The 12457-nt window shown below is 38.8% G+C and overlaps 1 pseudogene; it reads left to right on the forward strand.

The window, feature by feature from the left end:
- Positions 1–864: 864 nt before the first annotated feature.
- LOC122905409 lies at positions 865–1552 on the forward strand (annotated as a pseudogene).
- Positions 1553–12457: the final 10905 nt, after the last annotated feature.

The following is a 12457-nucleotide window of genomic DNA, read 5'->3' on the forward strand; positions in this document are numbered from 1 at the left end:
ATAGACACATTATTAAAATCAATAGGAACATTAAGTAATGTTGAATATAAAGTCAATATACAAAAGCCAGTTTCCTTCCTTATGTTAAAAAAAAAACTTAGAAACTGAAAGTTTAAAGAGGTATCATTTACAATCAAGAAATGTCAAATCCCTAGGAATAAATCTAACAAAAACTGTGTAAGACTTCTACAGAAAAATACTACTTCATATAAGTATAAAATGCAGTGAGAGATATTGGAGAAGACCTAAATAAATGGAGTGGTTTTCTTTGCAAACTGATCTATAAATTCAATCTTATTATAAATTCAATTCTAACCTTATTTTTGTGGAACTTGACAAACTGATTCTTAAAAGTCTTTGGACAAAGGGCCAAGAAGAGTCATGATATACTTAAAAAATGAAAACCAGGTAGAGGATTTGTTTGTTGAATATGAAGACTTCTTAGGAGGCTATAGTAAATAAGGTGATATGGCACTGGTATAAGAATATTCAAATAGATCAGTAAAATATATAGAAAACCCAGAAAAGGACATTTGATCATGACATATGAATACTTGGTTTTTGAAAAATACAAGACTTTGGAGCATTGAAAAAAAGGTAGTCTTTTCAATAATGGTGCTGGAACAACTGGACAGTTAGTACACTAGAAAATATGACTAGGGCACCTGGGTGGATCAGTGACTTAAAGCCTCTGCCTTTCGTTCAGGTCACGATCCCGGGGTCCTGGGATCGAGCCAAGCACCTCGTTGGGCTCTCTGCTCAGTGGGGAGCCTGCTTCCTCCTCTCTCTCTCTCTCTGCCTGCCTCTCTGTCTACTTGTGAACTCTGTCAAATAAATAAATAAATAAAATCTTAAAAAATATATATGTCTGAAAGATATAGCCAAATCCACCACAATAAGAAAGTTTCCTTAACCAAAACTACCAAGAAAGGCTTAGAACTGAAACAGAACCTGATAGAAGGGCTTTGGAAATGCGCAGACATATACAAGTACCTTTTCGTCTTCTCTGTGGCTAACATGAAGAACAGGAAGCTGAAAGACATCGTAATACCTGGAAGCACAGCCAGATGTTCTTTGGCAAAAACAAGGTGATGATGGTGGCCTTGGCTTGAAGCCCATCTGACAAGTACAAAGACAACCTGCATCAGGTCAGCAAGAAGTTGAGGAGTAGAGGTCGGTCTCCTTTTCACCAACCACACCAGGAAGAAAGTGAATGAATGCTTTACAAAATACACAGAAATGGATTTCACTCAAGCTGGAAACAAAGTAACTTTCACTGTGACATCTGGAGCAGTTCCCCACTCCCCGGATCCTCAAGAGAGATGTGGTGACCCTACTGTCCAACCATGAGATGTGCAAGGAGGGTGATGTGCTGAACCCAGAGCAGGCCTGCATGCTAAAGCTTTTCAGGTATGAGATGGCTAAATTTAAAGTTGCTCTCAAATACACGTGGGATGTGTAGTCCAGAAGGTTCCAGCAGATGGGAAGTGACCTGCCAAAGAGAGTGTCCAAGTAGGCAGAAGAATCAGGGGGAGGGAAAGTAAAAGTCTGACAGCTACTTAGAGCACAGGCATGTGGGACCACCATCCTGCAAGTCAAACAGCAGCGAGGGTGAGACAGACAGATTGCTTTGCTTTGCTTTGCTTTGCTTTGCTTTGCTTTCTTTCTTTCTTTCTTTCTTTCTTTTTCTTTCTTTCTTTCTTTCTTTTTATTGCTTTTCTATAAGGAATAAAAGTGTCTGCAGTATTGCTCCCTGAACAGCAAAGACGACATTTCCTAGGAAAAAAAAAAAAAAAGGCCTTGGCTTCAGGCTTTTGTTTGGATTCCTAGGGTTCCTTTTGTTCACTTTGAGCCAGCTTCCAGCACTGGCTCCTGCATGATGGTTGGGGACATGAGAGCCACCATCAGAACGAGGGCTTCTTTCCTCTGGTCTTTTGCCCCTCCTGGAAACAGTTGTTTGCTAAAGAATAGAGGAACCCTGGCCACCCTTCCTACCATTTCTCTCCGTTTCCCTTGCTCCATCCCCCAGGAACACCAGGGCCAGGAGTCTTAGACAATAAGACAGGATGCTTTCACTAAGACAAGAGTAAAGTCACTTCTGAAACTCAGAGCAGATATTAAAACTATTTCATAGGAAAAAAAAGGGGGAGAGTGGGGAGAGGGGAAAGAAAAATTAAAAAGTCAATAATATATATCTAAAATGTGGTAAAGATAGAGAAGGAGATTGAAAATATAAAAGAGTGCATGAAAAATATAATGAGAAGGAGTAACATATTTAATTAGCATTCCAGAAGGAGAAAGTGGACATAATGGAGCAAAGGCAATATTTAAAGAAAAACTGGCTATGAATGCTCCAGAACTAATGAAAAATATGAATCAAGAGATCCATGATATACAACATATCCAAGCAGAACAAATAAAAAGTATCATTCTAAAACTACAGAACAATAGAAGCAATGAACATATCATGAGAGCAGTCAGAGAGAAGGAGAGGAACCTCTATAGAGGAGAGACAAGATGAGAACAGATGTCTTAGCAACTTCAGTAAAAACTAGAGGACAGTGGAGTATCTTATTGAAAATGTTGACAGAAAGTCCCTATTAACCTTGCATTGGGTATCCAACCAAATTATCATTCAAAAATAAAAGGACCAGAAAATCATTTACAGATAATCAAAACTGGGAACGTCTACCACCAAGAGCCTTGCTCAAAAGGAACTTCTAAAAGATATACTTTAAGAGGAAAAAGATACCAGAGGATGATCTGAAATTCAAGGTGGAATAGTGGGCAAGTAAAATGGTAGCCACATATGTAAATTCAAAGAAATAATGGTCTCTATAAAACAATAATAGTGTTTCATATATGGCATTTAAAAAGAACTGGAATATCAGAAATAATGTCGGAGTCAAGAATCTCCCTGAGTATTAAGAAGATAATGGTAACTGCAGTGTAGAGGCCCAGTGAACACCACTTTTGCCAAGTGATTAAAATCAACATCATCACTACATTATGAACTTCAAGATATGGAAGACTGAGAAGGACTAGTCACTTTGTGATTTTCTTTCCAAAAATGTGTAACCTCAATTCAATTAGGAAAAGACATCAGACAGATTCAAATTGAGGGACATTCTGCAAAATAACTGATCAGTTCTCTTCAAAAACGTTGAGGACATAAAAGACAAAGACTCAAACTGTCACAGATTGCAGGAGACTAAGGAGACATGACAACTAAATTTTATATGGGATCCGGGGTTAGACTCTTGTACAGAAAAAAAGACATTAATGTAAAAAATGTAAATTTCAAATGAAGTCTGTAATTTAGTTAGAAGTATTCTACCAAGGTAAATATTTCAACTTCTCTGTAAATCGAAATTTATTTCAAAATAAAATAAAAACAAAACCTGTACTAAAATGTTCTAAAATCTTTTTTTAATCTGAGATAGATGAGAAGTTGTTTAGCTTTAAGACTGTGTTAGGCATGATTGATAAAATTTCATAATTTTTTAAGATTTATTATCAACAATAAAAGTAGAGGGACTAGATACCAGACTTAAAAAGAGAAAAACTTAAAGGGGAAATACACAAAAGACGAAGAGGAACAATAACAATATTCTGGGAGATTTTTTAAAAAGCAAAAAAAGAAGGGAAAAAGAAATTAGACGAAAAGAAAGTATAAACAAGTCCAAATATAATCAAAATAAATGTGAATGGATTAAATAACCAATTAAAAGTCAGATTTAAAAACAAAAACAAAAACCCAAGTGCTGTTTTTGAAAGATAACTCTAAAGCATAAAATCACAGAAAACTAAAAGAAATTAAAAGGAGGAACCCATGTTCTATTTGCACCTTGATTTAAGAAAAAGATGGCACTAAGATCACTGTGGAAATTATGGCTTTTCATTCTGGGTCAACTAGGAATCCATACAGGAAGAAAAATATATTTGACCAGTATCTTGCCATTCACAAAAATTAATTTTAAGTGGACTATATATTTTTTTAAGATTTTATTTATTTATTTGATATAGAGCAAGAGAGGGAGAGCATGAGCGGGGTGGGAGTGTGGGGGGCAAAGGGGCAGAGGAAGAAGCAGGCTCTTAGATGAGCAGAAAGCCTGATGTGGGGCTTGATCACAGGACCCTGGGATCATGACCTGAGCCAAAGGCAGACTCTTAATGACTGAGCCACCCAGGCACCCCAAGTGGACTATAGATTTAAATGTGAAAAGTAGGGGCACCTGGGTGGCTCAGTGGGTTAAAGCTTTTGCTTTGGGCTCCGGTCGTGATCCCAGCATCCTAGGATCCAGCCCCACATGGGGTTCTCTGCTCAGCGGGGAGCCTGCTTCCTCCTCTCTCTCCCTGCCTGCCTCTCTGCCTACTTGTGTTCTCTGTCAAATAAATAAATAATTGTAAAAAAAAAAAATGTGAAAAGTAAAACAGAGAGAAGACATTAGGATAGAGAATGAATTAAGTGGACATAAAAAACATTATAATAGTAACAGATTGGAAATAACATAAATGTCCATAATAAGAGACATATTAAAAAAAATAAGAGACATATTAATAAATTTATCTTCTATTCATGCATAGAACTAACTTTAACAGAACTGTAACCACACCCAGCCAGGCTGGGGTTTAATCAACATATTTTTAGCTTTTGCTTTAACTTAATGTTAAAGATTATTAAAATTACTGTGTCCAAATCATCTCCACTCAAAAGTTTCTCAAAATGTATGGCTTATGGCTTTCATTTTAACTATTTAATTCATTCATTTAGTTCATTTTAACTATTTCATTTTAACTATGGCTGAGTCAAAATATTTGTGTGTATAATTTTCTATTTCCACAATATGTTTTGTCATATTTTAATTTTATAGTTTTTGCCTTCTGTGCCTTAAGAAGTTCTTCAAATATTTACTTCTCTATCAGTCAGGGTCCCACAGGAGAACATGCTACACTCAAATTGAGTAATTTGAGGAAGGTTTACCAGAGAGTTTATTCACAAAGCTAAAATGTAATCACAGAAGGGAATCACAGAAGTTTGTGTTGTATCCCAGGGCCAGTACAGTGAGCTCCACTGTTACTCCTAAGCCTGGTAGGGGAGAGAGAATCTAGAATCTAGACAAGGCATGGTGGACAAAGGCCCCCTGACTAGAGCTTGGACTCTGGATGAATAAATACAGTCAGCAGCAAGGCTGCTGCAAAGAGAGCCAGGGGAATAAACCTCCACTCTCACTCTCCTCCATTCTTCTTATCTTCTGATGTAGCCTCCTTTAGGCTTCTGAGGTTCAGAGAGCATGAGGGATTCTTGATGCAGTCTATACAGTTTAGCCCTCTGGGGCACAAAGCAGAATCAGAGGGTGGTGATTATAAAAATAGCCACAAGTTTTTCCAGTGTTTGCATGTGTCCCAAGAAGTAGAGTCTATTTCCTCACCTCTTGAATCTCACTTTGGCCATGTGACTCAAACTTCGGCCAATGGGGCATTAGCAAACATGACACAAGCAGAGGTTTGAAAGCTCTCAGACACTGCACAGTTTTTGAGAGCCCCATCCTTGCACTGTGATGTCTGGTTAGCTTATTGGGTGATGAGAAACAGTTGGCTATTATTCCAACTTTTAGCCAGCCAACACACCGAGTGACCTAGCTGACTGGCAGCTGATCACAAATGCATGGATAAACCCATCCATGATGATCAGAACTGCCTAGCTGAGCCAACCCCCAATTCTGGCTTTCTCACAGAATTGGGAGCTTAATGAAGTGTTTGCTATGCAGCAAAGACTAACTGGTATATGAGGAAGTAGAGATGCAACATGGGAGGGGTAGGAGAAGAATAAATGAAACAAGATGGGATTGGGAGGGAGACAAACCATAAGTGACTCTTAATCTCACAAAACAAACTGAGGGTTGCTGGGGAGAGAGGGGTTGGCGGAGGGGGGTGGGGTTATGGACATTGGGGAGGGTATGTGCTATGGTGAGTGCTGTGAAGTGTGTAAACCTGGTGATTCAGACCTGTGCCCCTGGGGATAAAAATACATTTATGTTTAAATAAATAAATAAATAAACAAACAAATAAAAGACTAACTGGTATTAGTGGCAAATGGAATATATCCAGCAGAAATGTTTAAAAAATTTGTGCTTTGCCTTTCACAGTTCTTTAATCCATATGGGAAAATTATTTTGTTTATGGTATGAGGTAGGGATCTAAAATCATATTTCTCATATGTCTAGTCATTGTCTCTGCAATATTATTTATTCAATAGTAAATTCTTTATTCACTGATTTCTTTTTTTAAATTTTTAAAAGATTTTATTTATTTATTTGACAGAGATATAGAGATCACAAGTAGGCAGAGAGGGGGGGGTGCAGGCTCCCCACTGAGCAGAGAGTCTGATGCGGGGCTCAATTTTAGGATCCTGAGATCGTGACCTCAGCTGAAGGCAGAGGCTTAACCCACTGAGCCACCCAGGGGCCCCTCTTCACTGATTTCTAATGCTGCCTCAATCATATATATGTGTAGAGCTGTTTCTGGAATTTCAGTTCTATTCCTTTTATCTATTTGTCTAAGTTTGGATCAATACCACATATTTTAATGATTATAATCTTGGTATCTGGTAGAGAATGTCCTTTCCCCTTATCCTTTTTCTTCAAAATTATGATGGTTATTCCCAACCCTTTACATAGCCAGATCAGTTTCAGGATCTGTGCATCAAGTTCCACAAAATGTCTTGCTTGTATTTCAATAAGAATTGAATTAAACTTGTGAACTAATTTGGGAAAGAAGTGACACATTGATGATATTGATTCTTCCTGTTTAATAATGTGGTATATCTCTGTTGCTATTGGGAATGATATCTGATTTTTTAAAAAGATTTTATTTTATTTATTTGACAGAGAGATAGTGGGAGAGGGAACACAACCAAGGGGAGTCGGAGAGGAAGTAGGCTTCCCACTGAGCAGGTAGCCTGATGCAGAGCTTGATCCCAGGACCCTGGGATCATGACCTGAGCTGAAGGCAGTTGCTTAATGACTGAGCCACCCAGGTATCCCTGATACCTGATTTCTATGTCTTTTTTTAGTTTTTAAAATATTCACATATATAGGGGGACACCAGTGTTGCTCAACAGGTTGAGCCTCTGCCTTAGGCTCAGGTCATGATCTCGGGGTCCTGGGATCCCGCATCGGGCTCTCTGGTCAGTGGGGATCCTGCCTCCCCCGCCCCGCCTGCCTCTCTGCCTACCTGTGATCTCTCTCTCTGTCAAATAAATAAAATCTTTTAAAAAAATTGCACATATCGGAACACTATTTATTTTTGTACATTAATCTTGTCTCCAGCAATATGACTGGGCTTTCATATGAGTTCTAATAACTTCATACATTCTACTAGATTTTCTATAAAGACAGTATTACAAATATTGGCAGTATTTGCTTCTTATTACCCAATTCTCTGACTCATTTATTGTCCTACTGCATTTGTTAACACTTCAGTAAGTATAATGTGGAATAGAAGGAATGATAGCAGCTATCTTTGTCTTATTTTTTTAATATCTGCTAATGTGGTACATTACATTAATAGATTTTCTTTATTGAATATCTGGCATTTGAGGATAAGTCAAACTTGGTCATGATATATTGCTTTTTAATAATCAGTATAATATACAATATAATCAATACATGTAACATTTATTAATAATTTTAATACCTGGGTTATTAGTAATTTTGTTGATAATTTTCTTTTCTGTAAAGTTCTTATCCAGTTTTGTGGTCAAGGTTAGCCTCATAAATTGAGCTGGGTAACTTACCCTAATTATGTGTTTGTTGAGGTCTTTTATATGTTACAGGGATAATCTGTTCCCTAAAGGTTCTGTAAAATTTTCTTTTTGATCTCTTACTCATTAGATTTGATGGTTGCTGGTTTGTCCAAGTTTTCTTCTTTTCAAAACGTGTGGTGAAGTAACTACTTTCTCCTAGCTTCATGTTTCTATATAGAGGAAACTCTCCATGCAATGCCCTTGGCCTTGAGCCCTATCTCAACAGTTATCTCCTCTACTGGAAGACTTGAATAACTGATAAGCTCCTCTCCTTCTGGTTCCCTCTAGGTCTTTCTGCCTGCCAGATTTGTGTTTTAATGAGTTGTCTTCCATAGAATAAGAGGGTTGACTGTGTGTTTGGGGAGCCAAGGTTGTCCATCTGTTTGATGACAAAGTAATTACATTGAATTCAAGAGGGAACTATTGCAAGTCCACTTAGCTACAGACCAAAGCCACTTTCTCTGAACTGTTTAATGAGTAATACGTGTGATATTTTGACCCCCATCTGCTTGATTTTATTTAATGATAAGGAACTTAGGAGGAGAAGAAGCGGTGTTATTCTTTGCTCCTCAGATGACAACATCTGGTGGTGCCTTGGCTGAATACATTGAAAAATAAATACAACTGGAGAAATTAAGTTTCTGGGTGGTAAGGGTTCATGGCTTATGGCTGTAGAGGTTTTTTTTTTTTTCTTTTTAAAGATTGTATTTATTTATTTGACAGAGATCACAAATAGGCAGAGAGAGGAGGGGGAGCAGGCTCCCAGAGAGCCCCATGCGGGTCTCTATCCTAGGACCCTGGGATCATGACCTGAGCCAAAGGCAGAGGCTTTAACCCACTGAGCCATCCAGGTGCCCCTGGCTGTAGAATTTTAACCTCAACATTTTGTAGCAGCCCAGATTATTCTTTTGGTTTTTGTGGGGTTTTTTGTTTGTTTGTTTGTTTGTTTGTTTTTGGCTTTTTCAGGTGGCTTTAGCCCTTGGGCTTTCTTTAGTAAGCATGGCATACTTGGAATTGTGTGATCTTGCTGGTCTATGACAGTTCATGGTAGTGTTGTTCCCCAGGTGTTTGGTAAAAGTGTACTTATTTTTTTTTATTGTGGTAAAATAATGTAAAATTTATGTAAAATTTATGTAAAATTTATCACTTTAATTATTTTCAAATGTATAGTTAGTAGCATTAGGTACATTCACACTCTTATGTAACAAGAGTGTAAGATGAAAAACTTACTAAACAAGGGCTGCTCTGGTCTCCATGTCTGGGTATTACAGATTGACTGCGAATGCTGCATCCAGTTGGGACTGGTAATAGAGGAGAAACGGAGTCAGAGATGAGCTCTCCTATTCTGTTGGCCTGAGTTAGGTCAAGTGTCCAACTTTGAATGAGTGACTATGGCTAGACGTCAGAGTAATACTATTTTAGATGGTACTACATGGCTCACCCCTACAGCCAGGGATGGCATTTGCTCACCCAGATATCACATATATGCATTTATGTATTTATATATACACATCTGAGAGAGCAACCCAAACCCAAAGGAAGAACAGATGCTGGAGAAGCAACTGTGATGTCCCTTACCATCACTTCTTAGAGATAACCAGTGATACATATTTTTTTTAAACAAAATTGAGGTCTTACTATGCAGTATCATTATCTAATATGATAACAGTAGCTATAGTGACCATTTCAATTTAGATTAAATAAAATTACAGTTTAGCCTCTCAGTCACACTAGCCATACTTCAGATGCTTAATAGATAAATGTGTCTAGTGACTACCTTATTGAACATTTCCAGAGTCACAGAATATATACATCATAGTTAACATACCGTGATTTGAAATGAAATATTTGAAAAGCTTACCGTTTATGCCTGCAAAATATTCTGTTGAAGTCTGTGTTATCATTTATATGATCATTATCATGTGAACATTTTAAAGGCTGATAAATAACATTCTAAAATGTATAGGAGAAAGTATTTTCCCCCTCCTCCTCACAAGCACTGAGAGATTCACTTAAAAGCAAATATTGCCAATCTAATAGGCAAAAACAGATCCGAACTCTGTTTTTATAAATATTAGTTAAGTTGAACAACCCTCTGTAATTTGTTACATATTTGAAAGACATAGGTGTTAACCCCAAGACGTTTTTATGTCCTGCAGTATCAACAAATTGCTTCCCTGAGTGTGGAATAAAAGCTCCTCAACAGAGGCTAAAGCAACGTGGGATAGCGTGCACACACGCCAGAGGTGGGTATCTCTGGGGTATGAAGAGGAGGTGGTAAAGAGCTGTAGATACTGGGGGGAGATGGGAAAAGAAAACCTGGCTTTGGCTTTTCGGGTGGCCCAAGTAACAGCGCTTCGCTTCACCTAGAGCCTTCCGCAGTGGCAGTGTCGGATGGCCGGCAGGGCGGGGACGCGCGCAGGGGAGCATTCAGCAACTCAGGAGATAGCGGCAGCCTTCCGCCCCGCACTGACCCCCGATCCTGTGTCGGGCGACAGTGGCCGAGCGCCTCGGACTGGCCGCGCCCCTGCGCGTTTGTGAGCTGGCCCGGGTCACACTAGGACACCTGCGGGTAGGTTGGGGGCCTCCATTCATCTTTCCAGGCAGGACGGGTGTCGGTGGCCACCTATGGGGCAGAGAACTCCATGTGCAGGATCCTATAGAACTTGGTTTTCTTGCCGGCGGGGCTAACAGCAGGCTGTAGAGGCATGGTGGAAATGGCATCTAGTGACGTGGAGGACACATTTTGTCACTGTTCGACCAAACCGCCTCATAGAGCCCGAACTTTTCTGTCTCATTTCCGACGGGGGCCATTCTTCAGCTCCTGCTGGGCCCCCAACCCACTGGTCAGTGACGGCAGGCAAACTGCCTGGGTCCCGGGAAAACCGAGTCTGCTCATCGCTCCGGGAGGGGACGATTGGGCCACTCTTCAAAGGGACTGCCCAGATACCGAGGCTTTGGATATTTGGAGGCGTGTCTGCCTTTGCAGTTACCAGGAAGAAAACTGGTAAATGAGTCTGGGGACAGGAGAGGTGGCTATGCTTTGAGAAAGCTCCTGAGATCGCTGTGACTTGCCTTCTCCCATCAGCTAAACAGGACAAACTGAAGTTCCAAGACTGTTTAGCCCTAGCCTAATATAACCAAAATGTGGCATCTATCAGAAAAACAAACAAACAGGAAGTCTTTGTAATTGAAAACCAAATATAGGATTTTATTTATTTTTTATTATTCATTTTTATGATGTTATGTTAGTCACCATACAGTATGTCATTAGTTGGTTTTTTGTTTTGTTTTGTTTTTAGATTTTAGTTATTTATTTGACAGACAGAGATTGCAAGTAGGTAGAGAGGCAGGCAGAGGGGAAAGCAGACTCCCTGCTGAGCAGAAAGCCCAGTGGGGTGGGGGTGGGCCTTGATCTCAGGACCCTGGGATCATGACCTGAGCTGAAGGCAGAGGCTTTAACCCACTGAGCCACCCAGGTGCCCCATGTCATTAGTTTTTGATGTAGTGTTCCAAGATTCACTGTTGGTACAGAGCTTTTAGAAAAAAGAAATGGAAAACTTAAAAATGATCTTGCTTGATTTACTAATACAAATACCTAAAATATAATAAAATTGAAAAAATGTGTTTTACCATGATTGAAAAAAATACATTCTAAAAATGCCACTTGAATCCATTCATATCTTTTGATGAACACTATTGCATCCTGTTAGAAGGTGATGTTTAAAATATTCTTAGAGTACTAAGTTAACAGAAAACCTCCAAACATATTATCCATAGATTCAGGTGAAAGGCTCCCCTTCCATCTGCAGAGGACTTATCTACAGAGTAGGCCACTTGAACTTGGTGAGGAGTCACAGACCTTTCGGTTATCAGGGTGGTTGGCCCACCATGTTCTCCAGCCCTTTCCATAGCCTGCAACTGTTATCAAATTGTTTTAGTATATGGACCTCCCAAACCCTCGCATTACCACCAAATTACAATTTGAAATTTAAAGTTGAATAACGGGCAGCAGCTCTTTCTGCCCTGTTTCTGTGCTTTAATAAAATCACCATTTGCACCAAAATAAATAAATAAATAAAGTTGAATAATGAATGCAATTAACTTCTCAGAATTTATGAAAAGCAGTGAGAGTCCCTTTTCTGTAATTCTACATGTGAAGCCTTTTCATATCCCATTCTGTGGATTGAATTTGCAAGATATCATCTGCCTGGTTACAAACTTTGCAACTTACTGAAAATACGTGTAATTTGCTGGTGTTGCAGAAATCTGTGTTTTGTCTTTTTTTGTAAACTGAGATATAATTGATATATAACAATAGTTTCTGGTGTACAAAAATAATGATTTGATATTTCCATATGTTGCAAAATGATTACCACACTAAGTCTAGTTAACATCCATCACCATAGTTAACAAAAATCTTCTTCCTGTGAAGAGAACTTTTAAGATCTTTTAGCAAATTTCAAATATACAATAGTATTATTAACTATAGTCACCATGTTGTACATTATATTCCCATGACTTATTTATAACTGGAAGTCTGTACCTTTTTCACCCACCCATTTCACCCACCCCTCACCCCCTGCCTCTCACGACTACCAATCTATTCTCCCTATCTATGAGCTTGTTTTTGTTGTTGTTTTTTAGATT

This window comes from Neovison vison, chromosome 4, assembly GCF_020171115.1.
Source record: "Neovison vison isolate M4711 chromosome 4, ASM_NN_V1, whole genome shotgun sequence".
Lineage (NCBI taxonomy): Eukaryota > Metazoa > Chordata > Mammalia > Carnivora > Mustelidae > Neogale > Neogale vison.